Consider the following 17,031-nt stretch of genomic DNA (forward strand, 5'->3'; position numbering starts at 1 on the left):
TGTCTCACACCCTTTCCAATTGGGAACCTGTCTGTTTCCTCATATTCTGTCCTTACAGTAGCCTCTTGTCCAGAGTATAGGTTGCACATCAGGGCAATCAGATGCTGCGGCACCCCCATTTCTTTTAAAGCATTCCATAGTTTTTCATGATCTACACAGTCAAAGGCTTTGCTGTAATCTAAAGCACAGTGTCATTTTCTTCTGTAATTCCCTGGTCCGTTCCATTATCCAGCGTATGTTTGCGCTATGATCTCTGATGCCTCTTCCCTTTCTAAATCCAGCTTGGACGTCTGGCATTTTTTGGTTCTTATATGGTAAGATCCTTTGTTGTAGAATCTTGAGCATTACTTGCATGGCATATTAAGGCAATAGTTCGATAATTACTGCATTCCCTGGGATCCCCTTTCTTTGGAATTGGGATGTATATTGAGCGCTTCCGGTCTGTGGGCCATTGTTTAGTTTGTCAAAATTTGGACAGATTCAGTCTCAGTAGCTTGTAGCAACTCTGTTATGCCATCTGTCCCTGATGATTTGTTTCTTCCAAGTATTTTAAGAGCAGCTTTCACCTCATATTCTAAAATTTCTGGTGGTTCATCATACGGTTCCTCATTAATGAATCTGTCATCCTTGCATCTCTTTTATAGCATTCTTCAGTGTATTGCGTCCATCTTCCTTTTATTTCATCTCGGTCAGTCAGTGTGTTTCCCTGTTGATTATTCAGCATCCCTACTCTTGGTTTAAATTTCTCTTTCATTTCTCTAATCTTTTGGAATTGGGCTGTTGTTCTTCCCTGTTTGTTGTCCTCTTCTATTTCTATACAGTAACTATTGTAATAGTTCTTTGTACATACTAGTATCTACATACTGTATTGTTGTACTTGGGGGTCTGAATGTATTTCTATCTCCTTTTGCTTTCCTTCTCTCAACCATTTTAAGAGTTTCTTGAGTCATCCATTGAGGTCTTTCTCTCTTTTTAACTAGAGGTATTGTCTTTTTGCATTCTTTCCTGATAATGTCTCTGACTTCACTCCATAGTTCTTCTGGTTCTCTGTCAGCTAAGTTTAAAGCCTCAAACCTGTTCCTTATTTGATCTTTATATTCGTCTGGGATGTTATTTAAATTGTACTTTGGCATTATGAGTGCATTGTTGTTCTTCTTTAGCTTTACTCTGATTTTTCAATACAACCATTTCATGATCTGCACCGCAGTCTGTTCCTGGTCTTGTTTTTGCAGAAAGTATGGAACTTCTCCATCTTCTGCTACCAATTATATAATCAATTTGATTCTTATATTGACCATTTGGTGATGTCCATGTGTACAGTTGTCTTTTTGGTTGCTCAAAAAATGTGTTCGCAAGGAACAAATTATTGGCTTCACAGAATTCAATAAGTCTTTCTCCTGCTTAATTTCTGTCTCCTAAGCCCCATATCCCCACAATTCCTAGTTCTTCTCTGTTCCCTACTCTTGCATTGCAGTTCCCCATGATTATCAGCACATCTTGTTTTGGTGTGTGATCAAATTCTTCCTGTACTTCTGCGTAAAATCTCTCCAATTCCTCTTCTGCATTTGCCGTTGGAGCATAGACTTGGATGATGGTTATGTTAATAGGTTTTCCGTTTAATCTCATTGACATCACTCGCTCAGACCTAGCGTTGTAGCTCCTAATTGCTTTTGCTACATCACTTCTCACTATTAAAGCAACCCTGTTTCTTCATAATTTCTCATTTCCTGCATAAAATATTTTGTAGTTGCCTGATTGAAAATGTCCCATTCCCATCCATTTTAATTCACTCACGCCAAGTACTGTAATGTTGATACGTTCCATTTCTTGCTTGACAATTGCTAACTTTCCCTGGTTCATGCTTCTCACATTCCATGTTCCTATTTTGTACGTTGTACAACTCCAGACTCTCCTTTCGCATCTGTGCACATCAGCCTCTGGGCTTCCTTTCGGCTTTGACCCAGCTGCTTCATTAGTCACAGCGCTACTCGTACTTGTCCTTTCCCAGTAGCTCAGTGAGTGCCTTCTGACGTGGGGGTCTCATCTTCCAGCACTATCTTATGTTGCATTTTGGATACACTGTTCATAGGGTTTTCATGGTAAGAGATATTCAGAGGTGGTTTGCCATTGCCTTCCTCTGAGTTTGGATGCATCTTAGTCTGGTATCTCAGCTTTGACCATTCTGCCTTGGGTGCCCCTGCTAGGAGTCTAGCCTCTTGGTCTAGACTACTGACGGCATTGCTCTCAGCTTCTTCGACACTCTCAACCCCCCTCACCACGTTAAGGTGTGCATCCTAGAGGGGGGATGGGAGCTGTAGTTCAGCAATATCTGGAGGATCAAAGGTTTCCCACACTTGTTCTAAAGTGATCCTAAAATCTAACTAACACAGAAGCTTTCTGGGAAACAACAGGAGAGGGCTTTTGGGAGGCAACTTATTGGCTACTGTGGGAAACAGGAAACTGAACTAGAAAGGCCTTTGTTTGATCCAGCAGCGCTCTTATGTCAGAATTTGTTATCCACATACCTTCCCTGGATCTGGAACTAGGAATGGCCCAATAAGATTTTAGATCATTTCTAAACACGTACACTGCATAGTCTCGATATAAACAAATGCATAAGTATTGTTCATCTGTGTCTAGGTGTACACTGCCTGATTTGCTCTGATTTTGAGGATAGGGTTGCCTTCAGTCTTCTGGGTAAATCAAGATGCTCACACAAACAGGTGTAAATGGATATCAGTGAGGAGAACACAGATAATGTAAGAATTGCCCACATATCCTAGTGAGGCTCTTCCCACCCTTGGAGGAGCATAGCAGCCCACGAACCAAGCCACAGCAACATTTATACCCAAATGTATACCTGTATCTCCAACTAGTGAAAGGCTGTGTTAGTAGACCACGCATTTGTCCTCCATCATTTAATAAATAAGACCATAAAGGGGCCAAATAAGTCCCTATACGTGGCATATGTAGATTTTACTTCGGCCTTTGACTTAATCGATAGGGACCTCTTGTGGCATAAGCTGGGTCAGACTAGCATTGATAAACGGCTGCTGTGGCTAATTCAATCCCTATACCAGGCCAATTCTCTCCAGGTCCGCCTAGGTCTGCACGGTGCCCTCTCCCAAGTAATTCAAGTCGAGAGAGGTGTTAAACAAGGCTGTATACTGGCACCATTTCTGTTCAAATTCTATATAAATGATATTATCCCGTCAATGGCCTCCCCTGCTTTCTTCCCCCCATCAGTTGGGAATAGGAAGATCTCGTCACTACTTTATGCTGATGACTTGGTCTTACTTTCCCTAAACAAAATTGGTTTAAAAATGATGCTGACCCGATTGGGGGAATTTTGTAAAGAGCAGCACCTGCTTGTTAACCATTCTAAAACCAAAATAATGATTTGTGGGAAGAGAAAGAAGTCAAAATCCATCTGGGCCCTTAATGGGCAACAACTTGAACAGGTGCATACCTTTAAATACTTGGGTCTGTGTTTTAGCGACAACCTCTCATGGAAGCATCATCTAGAGGTCACCAAACTATAGTGCGCCAGAGCCAGTGGTCAAGTCAGGAGGTTTTTCTACGCCTGAGGTGGACAGTTAATTAACCCAATGCTTAAAATTTTTGTGGCCAAAATCGTGACCAAAAATTTTATACGGAGCAGAGCTTTGGGGGGACTCAGCTAAACACCGGCTAGATGTCCTTCAAAACATATTTAGGAGGCAGATCCTGGGGCTCCTCCAAGGTGTTCCTTTGGCCCACTTAAGAGCAGAGCTCGGCCTCCCTTCCCTGTCAGCAAAAATAGATCTTATGTATCTTAGATACTGGCGAAGGATATCCAATATGGATGATCGTTCCCTTGTTAAACTCTGCTGGGATGAACAACAACGGATTGGGGGCTGGGCCCAAGGGTGCCAAGAAATACTAAAAACTTAGAATCTCACCCCGGGAAAGTATTTAAGCCTGAACCATCTCAAGCTCCGAAATTGGGTTTTCGATCACGACGCAAACCAAAATCGGGCAATAATCGTTGCAGCCCCCTTTTCCTCCTGGTTCCCTTTATTTAAACCCAACCACACCAAACCACAATATTTTGACATATTGACACGTGCCTCCTTGTGAAGATCATTTACTGAACTCAGATTCCAAACGATGCCCTCAGCTTATCTTGACGGGAGATATCCAGGAACCCCGATCAAGGAGCGGAGATGTGTTTTTAGCTGTAAGCAGAAAGAGGATATTGTTCATTATCTCCTATTCTGCCCCCTGTACAATGACCCTAGAAAGAATTTTTTGACCGTTTATATCTGCCCCCGTCGGAGGGTAGCCCCCGATGATTTGGTGGTAGAGCTACTGGCTGACAATCACAAACAGGTTACAATTGCAGTGGCTAATTTTGCCTTATCCGCCAAAAAGCTACGGGCAAGTTATATAAAATCCCTAACAGACACATGCCCGTTGTAATATTATGTTCCCCTAAGTCTTATGGAGTTTACATGATTGTTTCTTCCTTTTTGTACTGTGCAAAGGCCTATAGCTAAATGCAATAAAGTTGACTACTACTGAAAGGCTGTGTTAGGTTATTCTTGCAACAATTGTCTCTTTCTCACCTTCCCCTTTCCAGGAATACCAAATGCAATCAAGCCTTAACATAGAAGATCGACTTTATTTGGTCTGTGTCTGAATTTTTATGCATGAAGAAGGTGTGCACTCACATTAACAGCTAGTGATTTATAGTAAAAGATACGATTTCACTTTCTCTGTGTTTCACTTGATAGCAACATCACTATGAACATTGATGTGGCAGTGACATCGTAAATCCAGAATAAATTATTTCACAGATAATGTGATATATCTGAAGAGGGTTGATAATATTGAATTAATACTGCACTGAAGGAATAATATGTTCTCTGCAGTCCTTTTTCTCTTTGAAGTATGTACTTTGGAATTTGTTTCAAGCCTGTGACTGGATCAGCCAGAGGACATAGTAAATCCAGAATAAATTATTTCACAGATAATGTGACATATATGAAGAGGGCTGATAATAGTGAATTAATACGGCACTGAAGGAATAATATGTTCTCTGCAGTCCTTTTTCTCTTTGAAGTAAGTTCTTTGGAATTTGTTTCAAGCGTGTCGCTGGATCAGGCAGAGCCTGCTGTGTTTTTCTGAGAACAGTAGATGGTGCTGTTGTCAAGACTTTCTCCATTCTGTTTTTTCTAGTTGTATGGAGTGAAAGCACAGGTGGCTGGAAATAAAAGCTTAATAGCCTTTCAAAAATTTATAATCCTTAAAATAAAAAAGGAGATAATTCTGATGTATATCAGCCATGTTAAAGAGCTTCATAAAACTAGTCCAGGAACAGAATTTCTATGTCATGAGCATGCAGCAGAATGGTGGCAAAATTTAGACATAGGAGAGAGAGGAATTAGATCCAGATATTTAATGCTGATTTGTTTCTGAGTGTTTTATTAAACATTTAGGAACTTATTCTTTCAAAGGTACTTTAGACCCACATCCTCTCATTAGCTCTATGAACTGAGACAGATCAAGCTTTGATATTACTCAGCATATTTCTTTGCACTATGTGGAAAATATCTAATACTGAAATACCTTTTTTTGTAGAAGTTGCAAGGATAGCAACATATAATTTTTGGATATAAGCCTTTGAACAACCTGCAGACAGTGTAACTTTTATTCAAACTACCCATTTCTCTTGTCATCAGCTCAAGTCCTGTTGTCTTCTGAAGTCCCATTTCTTTTTAGAAATGCTCTGCCAAATGGCCTTTCTGCATATAACCATTTCACAAGCACATACAACTCCTGTCATTATCCAGTAATTGTAATTTAAAAAACAACAATCCTGCATACTTTTAGACAGGTACTAAATAAACATACTACTTCACATCTTGACTCAATAAAGCAAAACACAATACAACTAGGGCCTAACTATCAGGGCCATGTTGGGGAGTGGGGTGAGGAAGACAGGGCTGACAGCCTTGAGCTGTGCATTTGGGGGGGGCACACGTAGTCTTGGAAGCCACAGCCAGCAGCCCTACTATCGCCTGGCCACCCAGTAAGGCTCTCCTGCTCCTTTCCTCAAGCAAACCAGAAAGAAAGAGGGTGGGGGGGCTTGCCAACTAAAACACCAACAAAAGAAAAAAATGTAAGCCAGGCAAAAGAATGGAAAGTTGCCACCTATTGAAGACCTTTCTCTTTCAACAAGCCTTTTAAGTTGAGACCTTATTGCAGTCTGCGTCTGTGTTGGAATCTCTTTTTAATATGTTTTTAAACTTTTTTTAAAAAATACGTTTTTAAACTTTCTTCTTTTTTAAGATGTCTTTAAAGCTTTTTAAAAATATGTTTTTAAACATGCTTTGTTTTAATGTATTTTAAAGTCTGTTTTTATGATGTTTTAAAGTGTTTTTAGTCCTTTTGTTTGCCGTCCTGGGCTCCTGTGGAGAGGAAGGGCGGGATATAAATCAAATAATAAATAAATAAATATAAAAAAATAAAAAGGCCACAGATCAACAAAGAATGAAGGACTACCACCACCACCATTGCCATGCAGGGGAGGAGGGGCAACAGAGCTCACACCGTGTGATTTGCCCTGGGCTTTGCAGCTTCCTAAGGATAGGCCTTCCCCCTAGACATGCGCGACCTGTGGCTGACACTGTCCCATGACTGGTGATTCATCTTCTCAGTAAAGTCTAGTAAATGAAATGCAGTGACATGACATCATATTTAGCATTTCTCTGTCCCTGCTCCAGCCCGTTGTCACTTGTGGCAGGTGGGAAAATACTGAATGTAATGGCATGTCACACATTTGTTTTTCTAGATGTGACCAGGGCAATGCAGGACAGATGCAACCAGGCATCCATTGTAACATCAGGCTAAGCCCTCAGATGCCTCAAGAAGCAGTTAAAGTCATGCTTCCCACTCTGCAGTTCTGGAGTCTGGATTTAAGATTTTAAAAATCCAGCTTGGTCACACAAATTGGGGCAAATGGCTTATTCTCACAACCACTTCAGCATGGCAGCTATGGGAAAAAGCCCATGTTGATTTCCAGCTGCTGCCTACACAGTCTGAGCCAGTTGTGTGTACTCACTGCCATGCACTAACCTAAGCTCTCCACTGCAGTTCACCAAATGTTTGCTACTTCCTCAATCACTGTGCACCAAAATGGTTGTGAGAATAGTGGGAAACCCTGTTGTTCCTGACAAAGCTAATGGAATCCTGTAGCTGGTATATTTTGTCTGACTGAATTAACAAACTGTAAACATTAACAAAATCGCTCCTATGAGGTGGTTGCCTCATACAACGTATTTTGAGTGTCTCTGGGAGTGTCAAAATAGGAGACAGATAGATCTAACCCATAGGATCACAATTCAGTGGAGGGTTCTCTTTTGTAAGTCCCATTCACAGAAACTGGTGCTATGAAAGACTAGTGTAGTTCCTGTTTTTTGAGGCTTGTGCAGGAAAACATCCTAATGGATTACACCTCATGTGAACTTTGGGAGAAAAGGATCTGTCCCAAGATGTCTTTTCCTGCTCCCTGAATCTATGTTACCTGGTACATCATTGCTAGAGCTAGAGGGATGGTCCAAGGGTAAAGCTCTAGTCACTGAGTGGCATAAAGTGGCTTGCAAAGGTTAATCCCTTGCCATCTGTTTTTATTTTGCTACTCTGCTTGTCAAAAATGTCTCCCAATCAAATGTCACTACTACAGTGCTGGTGTCTAAAAAACAGGGAGGAAGCAAGAATTAAATTTGCCCAAGTAACAGTCTGCTTTTCCATTTGTTAAGCCTGACATACTTTTATTGTATGACATTCCTTTTATTGAAAATGTTGCAGTACTTACTTGTAAGATTGCAGCCTAGGCCAGTATTGTTATCTCCTTCTACTTGAAGCAGGAAACAGGAGGAAGTGTTTGTACAAGGTACTTTGTGGCTCATAAATTAGGAACAGTGCAACTCAGGCTGACCTTGTAATACCAACATCACTGTGCAGGCTTCAAAAGCTGTGCAGGCTTCATAATTAGCCATTATGCAGTTCTGCTGTTTGGATCCTTTGGCTTGGCCCTGAACTATGTGCAATGTGCACAGGTGACATAATGCAGCTGCAAAAGTGCAAAATCCAATGCACAGTGAAGAAAAGCAGTGGCACGGAAGCCACCATTGCAGCACTATGCATACACACAATGTTTCAGCCTGTGTCCATATTACTGCATACTTTAAGAAAAAGAGACAAAACAGGAAGAAACTTTGCTTGCAACACTGATGGCAAGACACACCATGAAGTCATTTTCTCTTTTTAAAAAAGTTTTGCTTTTGATCTATAGAAATGGCAATCACCCATGGAGTTTTTGAAAAAGTATATTTAAAATCCCATACTTAGTATGGAGTACAGTGGCTTCAAATGCCTGTTCCTAAACATTTGAGCAGGGACCTGCCCCTGCACATTTATTATTTCTTTCTCATATTTGCATCCCACTTTCTTTGATAAGCTCAGAGCGGTAGAGTTAAGGCTTGAAAAAAAAATTTTGTTCTGTGGGCAGGCAGCCACAGTCTGTCTTCTGGATTTAAGATTTTAAAAATAAGGCTTCCAACTAAGTTCTTCTTAAAAATAAAGCACTGGAGGTCATTCATGCTCCCAGTATGCGTTTTAACATACACCTGATGGGAGGTCAGAAAAACGAAAAGACTGTGTTTCTCCAACATCATCTACATAGATTGCAATTTATACATACTTTCACCACATCTACTACTGAGTTGTCACACAGGAGATGATGCACTGGGCTGTGTATAGGTAGTGGGCAGAATGTGGCTTGAGGGTTCCAAATGTTCTGAATGAGCTCACCAGAGCAGACCTGGAACATGTGTATGGAGAAATCTACATGTTTGGCTGACTAGTCAGATTTTGCATTACCTTCTACCTTGTATAATCATTTACATACATGTAAAATAAGTGTTGAATGTTGATAACATTGCTGTGATGATGCAATATTTAACAAGCTCATTGAACTTGCATACCGGAATGCTGCAGTTCCTGGTTTCTCCCTCCCTCTCTGCTTTTGGACAGTGAAAAGATCAGGAGATCTGATCAGAGTCAGGCAACTCGCTACTCAGTCAGGGCAGTAACCTGGGCTGAAAGGTGATGGAAACAGCCACAACAGCCCAGTGAGAGGGAGGATATGCTACCCCAAAGGCAGCTATGTGTCAGAGGGTGGAGAAGCAGGCCTAGCGTAATCATATGTTACTATTTTTATATAAGACACTTTGGAGACATTCTAAAGGCAGGAATCAAAACAAATGGATGAATGGATAAGGATTTTTGTGTCAATTTTGTGTCATCAGTTTGGCTTGTGCTTCAAACAGCATATTTCAAAGAACTGCACTTCCTCCAATCCCTTTGAAAGGTTTTAACTTTCAGGGTAAACACACGTGCCTCATCCATTTGGTTGAGAATGATGACATCAAAAAATATGCCAACAAATGCACAAGCATTTAGAAAACAGATCCTAATGCAGCACTTTCTCTTTAACGAGTGGCTAATCCTCCCAGTTGGCTCATATACACAGCAGCATAGACCCAGCTGATCCTTGCCAATTACTTTGAAAACTCCTGACTCACTCCAGTATCACTTACGGCCTCCTTAATTGAGTACTGAATACTTTCACCATCAGAGCTGGGTCTTTTTTTATGCTATAAAAAAGCTTTCTTTGAGAGTACAATCTCTTCGGTCTTACAGCTTACTTTAAAATGGATGGGGAACCTTTTTCAGCCTGAGGTCTATGTTCCCTTCTAGTAGTAGCAAGCAGAGACAAAAATGGAGCAATGAATGTCAATTTTACTTTTTTATAGCAGACTAGTTTCTGTACACTCTTCTCTGTCCTCTAGCCAGGCAAAGAAGAAGTAAGTTCAAGACACATTCCAGCCAGGCAAAAACAACGTTGGAGAAGGGTATTGAGCCGGGCCAGTGAGGGTTGTGGCTGAGGAGGGAATGTGGTCTGAGGAGACTCCCAAAGCCCAAATATAGAACCCAAGACCTGAGTCTCCACACCAGGATCAGAGGAGCTCCAGGGTTCGGAATGACGTTTATCATTTCAGGAATACTCGCCTCTCTAGTAAATACATCTACTGTTTGTTTTTAAACTCTGTGAACAAGATCTTGACCCATATTTTCCACTAAATATATATTTAATAGCATACTGCCCCATCTGTTAACACACTGTCACCCTGGGCTTCTACTGGGAGGAAGAGCAGGATATAAATCAAATAATAAAATTCTGTGTTAAGTGTATTGAGGCAGGTATGCCTCACAAAGAAACTGCTGACAGTGCTCCAGATATTGTGGGTAGATGGCACTCTTAGGGGAGTTACATCACTCTCAGAGATGTGGACAAACAGCATCTGCAATGGCATTCTCCTGCTAAGATGACCAGATGCAAGGAAATACGGGCTCTGAGATCTTATGTAAGTGTATAGAAAAATGCATTTGGCATGAAGGGACCAGTGTACTTGCTACTATCATTAGGCAGAGTGAGCCCACTGACTCAATCAGCAGATACTGCTGGGCAGGGAGCAGTGCAAGTTTTTGGAGGAAACAGCTGTGTGTGCCACGTGGCCTTCTGTGTGCTTCCTAAGCTGTTCTGCTGCCCTCGGGTGTGGTGGAAGATGATGTCCTGGTGCCAGTGTTGAAGTAAGATTTAGCTGCCAATCTGTAAATGGAATGGAGAGAGATGTGTTTGGTCAGCCTTGAGGTCTGTCAGCTTTTGTACAGGGTCACCCTATCTGATGCACCATTCTACTGGGACTGCAGTGGAGAAGCACAGAAAGACAATATCACAATGCTGAACCACCAAGCAGGCAAGACCTACAGGCTTGTTCCTACAACGGAAGTGGGGGTTATTTTAAGAAGGGACCAGAATTTAAAAGCAGAATTTTCATGCATGGAAAGGCACTGCTCATCCTTTGCACAAGAGTCCTCCTGGAGGGCCAAAGGCTTCATCCCACTTTGTTCCCCCTTAGTGTTACAGGCCCCCACACTTTCCCCTCCCTTAATCTGGATTTACTCATACCAAGGATACTCCAAAAAGGAGAAAGAGAGCAATTACGAATTGTTACTAAGGAGATATCCCCAGTTGCTTTGCCCTGCTGTTTCCTATGTGGTATTGGAAATAGGTGGTTCAGCTCATGCTGGTGGGTTGGGTCTGAATGGGGTTACAAAGGGTAAATAGAGAGGAGACCTCCTGGTTCCTAGGTTGCACCTATTCTTTGATCTTCTGCTAACCCTTCCTGTGTAAACTTGCTAATCTTAGGTTGCTGACCACATCTTCAGGCTGCTTCATTAAAGAGAGAAAGAGATGGCATCTTCCATTTTTCCGTCTGTCTCCTCAGAGCATGAGGGCAACCACTGGGCTCAGTGTTTGCATCTCTGACTTAGATAGATGCAGAACTCTTTCCTAAGCATGTATTTCCTGAATAAACTAGTTTTCTTATTTTGAAACCTAAAGTCTCAGTCTGATTAATTCCAGGGAAAGTGTGCTACTTAGCAAGGATTCAAACACACACAAATCTCGCTCAGGTGCTTATTTGCAATTCTGCAACATGTGGGTGGCTCTAACTCCACCTCCTTCCTTGCCTCCTGCTTTTGTTGGGTTCCCATTGGCTCAGCTTGGCCCTCCCCTCTTTTATCTGATCTAAGCCAAAACACAAAGAGGTGAGAAGAAAGTGTGTTATGGTCAGCTCTGTGCTGGGAGGGGGAGTTTGTAAAGAAACCAAGCAAACTTGTGGACTCACATATTACTCACTTGATCACAGAAGGAGGGGTAGTGGGTGCAGAGGCAGGCAAACAGCAAAAGAGCAAAGTAAACAAAAAGGACATGCCTACAAGTACAGATGGGGGGAAAGTTTGATCCAACTAAGTAGGAAGAGCAAATTACCAGGTATTTATTTATTATTTATTTATTTTTAAAACTTATATACCGCCCGACTAGCAATAGCTCTCTGGGCGGTGAACATAGATACAATAAAATACAATATAATACAAAACATCAGTCTAAAATCAAATTTCACAGTCTAAAAACAGCAAAGGCTAAAATCAGATTACAAACATTACAATCATTAACAAAAAATTAAAATGCCTCGGAGTAGAGAAAGGTTTTAACCTGGCACCGAAAGGATGATAGTGTTGGCGCCAGGCGAACCTCCTCGGGGAGACTATTCCATAGTTCGGGGGCCACCACTGAGAAGGCCCTTGATCTTGTCACTGCCCTCCGGGCCTCCCTATGAGTCGGGACCCGGAGGAGGGCCTTCGTAGCAGACCGTAGTGTACGAGCCGGTTCATAGCGGGAGAGGCGTTCCGACAGATATTGAGGTCCCGCGCCGTATAAGGCTTTATAGGTTAATACCAACACTTTGAATTTGGCCCGGAAGCGTATTGGAAGCCAGTGCAAGTGGGCCAAACCAGGTGTTATATGGTCAGACCGCTTCGTTCTTGTTAGCAGTCTGGCCGCCGCATTTTGCACCAGCTGTTGCTTCCGAACCGTCTTCAGAGGTAGCCCTACGTAGAGCGCATTACAGTAATCCAAACGTGAGGTTACCAGAGCATGTACTACTGATGTAAGATCCTCCTTACTCAGGTAGGGACGTAACTGGGCTACCAATCGAAGTTGGTAGAACGCATTCCGTGCCACAGAGGCTACATGAGCCTCAAGTGACAGGGAAGAGTCTAGAACAACTCCCAGACTACGAACCTGTTCCTTTAGGGGGAGTGTAACCCCATCTAGGACAGGATATGTATCCACCATCTGATTGGAAAAACCATCCACCAACAGCATCTCAGTCTTATCAGGATTGAGTCTCAGTTTGTTAGTTCTCATCCAGTCCATTGTCGCATCCAGGCAACGGTTCAGCACATTGACCGCCTCACCTGAGGAAGATGAAAAGGAGAAGTAGAGCTGCGTGTCATCAGCGTACTGGTGACAACGCACTCCAAAACTCCTGATGACCGCACCCAACGGCTTCATATAGATGTTAAAAAGCATGGGAGACAAAACCGAACCCTGCGGGACCCCACATTGGAGTACCCACGGTGTCGAGCAATGTTCCCCAAGCACTATCTTCTGGAGACAGCCCGCCAAGTAGGAGTGGAACCGCTGCCACGCAGTGCCTCCAACTCCCAACTCCGCAAGCCTCTCCAGAAGGATACCATGGTCGATGGTATCAAAAGCCGCTGAGAGATCAAGGAGAATCAACAGAGTTACACTCCCTCTGTCTCTCTCCCGACATAGATCATCAAACAGGGCGACCAAGGCCGTCTCAGTGCCGAAACCGGGCCTGAAACCCGATTGAAATGGATCTAGATAATCGGTTTCATCCAATAGCGCCTGGAGCTGGTCAGCAACCACTCGTTCCAAGATCTTGCCGAGATATGGAACATTTGCCACTGGTCTGTAGCTGCTGAAATCCTCTGGGTCCAGGGAAGGCTTTTTCAGGAGTGGTCTCACTGCTGCCTCCTTCAGACAGCCAGGGACCACTCCCTCTCGCAAGGAGGCATTTATCACTTCCCTGGCCCAGCCAACTGTTCCCTCCTTGCCAGTTTTTATTAGCCAAGAGGGGCAAGGATCTAGTACCGAAGTGGTTGCACGTACCTGTCCAAGCACCTTGTCCACGTCCTCGAACTGAACCGACTGAAACTCATCCAACAAAACATGATAAGACTGTGCACCAGACACCTCACTAGGGTTAACTGCTATAAAATGAGAGTCTAGGTCCCGGCGAATGCGTAAGATCTTATGCTGGAAGTGCTCAGCAAACTCATTGCTGGACTTCCAGGGGTCAATTTGAATAAGGAATTTGAATATAGTATAGATGAGCCCTTTGTTCCCACTCTTCTCTCTTGTCCTCTTCTTGGAGAGAGAGATGAGCTCCCAGGCATATAGTTCAAACATTTGTAGAGCCATGTGGATCCAACCCTTTCTCTCCAGACCCTTTAAAGGATTCACTTACAGTTGATCCCATGAAATAGCAAGTGATAAAAGAGAATGGTAGAAGAATGGTAATTTGGTTGTTTTCTTGTAGGATCCACAGAAAATGATTACAGCTCTTTTTCTAACAAAGCAGTAGCTGTGAAGAACTCTACCCTAATCCTCAATGGTTTCTGCGGCTTCTCCATGCAGAGGTTTTTGTAAATAGCCTTGGTACTGTAACCTCTGGGTCTTTAGCTCAAACACATCATGTAGATACTTGTAAGTCTCTCTATTGCCAGGAACCAAACAGAAATTCTGAAAATAAGGTTACTGCTTGAACTTGAATATGGAGAAGTCCCATTTCATCTCTTTGTGTACGCTAATTATTTTAATTAGTGCACATTCTGAATGTATGACATCAAAGTTGGGAATAAAAATGAACTGCTGAATAGCCTAAACTGGCTTTTCTGTGCAATACTTTCACTGTATAACTGTTTCTTTTCTGAAAAGAATAATGTCATTGATGACATTTTTCTGACTGTCATTTTAAAATAAACAGCTTTATAGCTGTTGGCCAGCTTTTCCTTTTGTTAGGTAGATTACTGGTTAATAGCCTTGGATGGTTGGCTGATGGTTCAACAATGGGTTAGGAGATGGTTCTGTGATAGCTGGAGATAGCCATCAGAGCTTAGAGAACACAACATACCTCCAGATGAGGGGGAAAGGACAGGGGTGGCTGTGTGTGAAAGAAAGAGAATGCCTGAGTGGGTCTGAAGAAACAGCAATTCTGCTGTTTGAAAGAATCTTGGAAAGAAAGCTGTCTACTGGTCTTAGGATGAGGGCCTTTCTGGATATAACGTGTGATGGTATCTTATAGAAATGTCTGTCTGCCTCTGCTCTACTTGTGTATTTTTAAATAAAGCCAATACTACAAAAACTCTCTGGTTCTTTGACCTAGGGGCAGCCCTACGTGCAACTACCTGAAACCTGCATAGCACCTAATAGAGCCTAACCTATTCAAGTTTGCTCTGCCCTTTCACATTCCATCTCAAGACTGTGACTAAATGCAGACTCCACAACTTCAATATGTCAGGTCCCCCCCCAACCCCTTGTTTCATTTAACAACCAGCCTGAAAAAGGGTTCTGAAGAACTCAAAAGCTCAGTTGCTTTTTGGTGACATTTGGTTGATCCTGCTAAAGGTATTCTTCTCTATGGAATTTGGATAAATCTTCAGTGCTCTTTCATCAAAAAGAAACCAAACCCAGGTTATACTGCTGCCCCAGGAATGTCTCACTACCCAAGAAAGTTGTGAATGTAGGAGTATACAACAATACACAATCTGAAGTGTTCAAGACTGAAACTGAGAAACACCTGTGGGCATTACTTAATTTACTGAAAACTGAAAGACTGAACACCTTACAAGACATGTTTATACATCCTCCTCACACATTAATGCACCATAGACACTGGGAATGTGCTGTGCAAATTAGCTATAGAAGAGGAGAGAGTGAGTGAGTGGCTGGCATTACAGTTTAACATCAAAATAACTCAATCTGGAACAGAGGACACAACAAGACAGGTGGAAGGCTTTACGCTTGTTAGGGCATGGCTATAGGAACTAAGGCTACAATCCAGTACACACTTACCTGTGAGTAAGTTCCATTGAACCCAATGGAACTTATTTCTGAGTAGACATAGATTGCAGCCTAAGTGAGAACTTGGCTAAGCCTTTGCTAGTTTGTATGGGGATCTTACATGGACTAGACTGTAACTATAGTTTATACAGGAAGCCTTAGGCTGTAATCCTACCTCATCTACTTGGGAGCAAGCCCCACTGAATTCAATAGGGCTTACTTTTGAGCAGACATGGTTAAGATTGTACTGTTGTTCCTTTAATTTTGGCCTAGGTTTTATCAATCAACCAAGTGTTAAAACAGTATAAAATAATCCAGCTCATTCATCTGCACGTGTGTTGTTTATATTAACAAACACTTTGTTTTTATCACTAAATAAACCAAATAATAAAGGGAGATGATGTCTGTACAAAGAGGCATCTTTGTAAATAGTGGCCACTTCCTACAGCACAAACACTTTTGCAACATATTAAGTAGGGCAACTCAAAGAGCTTTCAAAATATATCCTTTATGAGATGATACTGCAAGTCCCAGCAGTGTGACACCTCTTCCAAAAGCAAAAGTTTTGGGGAAAGGTCAGGAGATGGACAGCTATGTTACTTGAAAAAAGGGATGCTGGATTATGCCCACTGAAGTGTAGAGCAGGGAATGATCAACCTTCAAAGTCCACAGGAGCTGATATGACTCAAGGCGTCTTGCCTTGAGATTTGGCAAGAAGCCTCACTGCATCTTCTATGGAAGATCCCCATCAGACATTAGTAAGCTTCAGCTCCCTGTGAATTTGAACTGACAAGGGATTCTCCAGAGTTGGTCTTAAGACTTTTTGTCACTATTACCTTGCACTTGCTGTTGTACAGTTCAACAGAATACAGTCTTCTGATAATCCGAATACATTTAAAGATTAAAAGAAAGAAGCATAGCAATTAAGCAGCGGCATGCTGAATTTTGGCAGAGGTGCAGCAATGTCAGATACCAGTCTGTTTCAAAAGCCTGTGTCAGGCTTCGGAATGCAAGCCCTGTATCACATTATCTGGGAATGTGTTGCTTTGCAGATGTATGGTGGATGAAGATATCTTTCCTTCATGTTGGGTAACCAGAGCAAGCCTTGTGTATCTGAGATTGGGAAACATGTCTTTAGGGCAGACTTTGGCCTCAACAGCTTTCTTGTACAGATTATGCAATCAAATAACTGTCGTTTCCCCAAGAGGAAGGGCATGTATTTTGTTCACCAGCTACTCCCAATTATGACCTAATATGTGGAAAGAAGCCAAACGCACTTAAGTGAAAGGAAAGACTTTGGGAAAACGTAGAATCACTCTGACAATTTAGACTACTGTTGCAGTTACAATGAAAATGCAGTAGGTGCCAGAAAAACCATAACGAAAGAGGTTTCCACTGGCTGTAAAAAAGTTCAATACTGATCTCAT

This window comes from Rhineura floridana, chromosome 4 (assembly GCF_030035675.1).
Source record: "Rhineura floridana isolate rRhiFlo1 chromosome 4, rRhiFlo1.hap2, whole genome shotgun sequence".
In the NCBI taxonomy this organism is placed as follows: domain Eukaryota; kingdom Metazoa; phylum Chordata; class Lepidosauria; order Squamata; family Rhineuridae; genus Rhineura; species Rhineura floridana.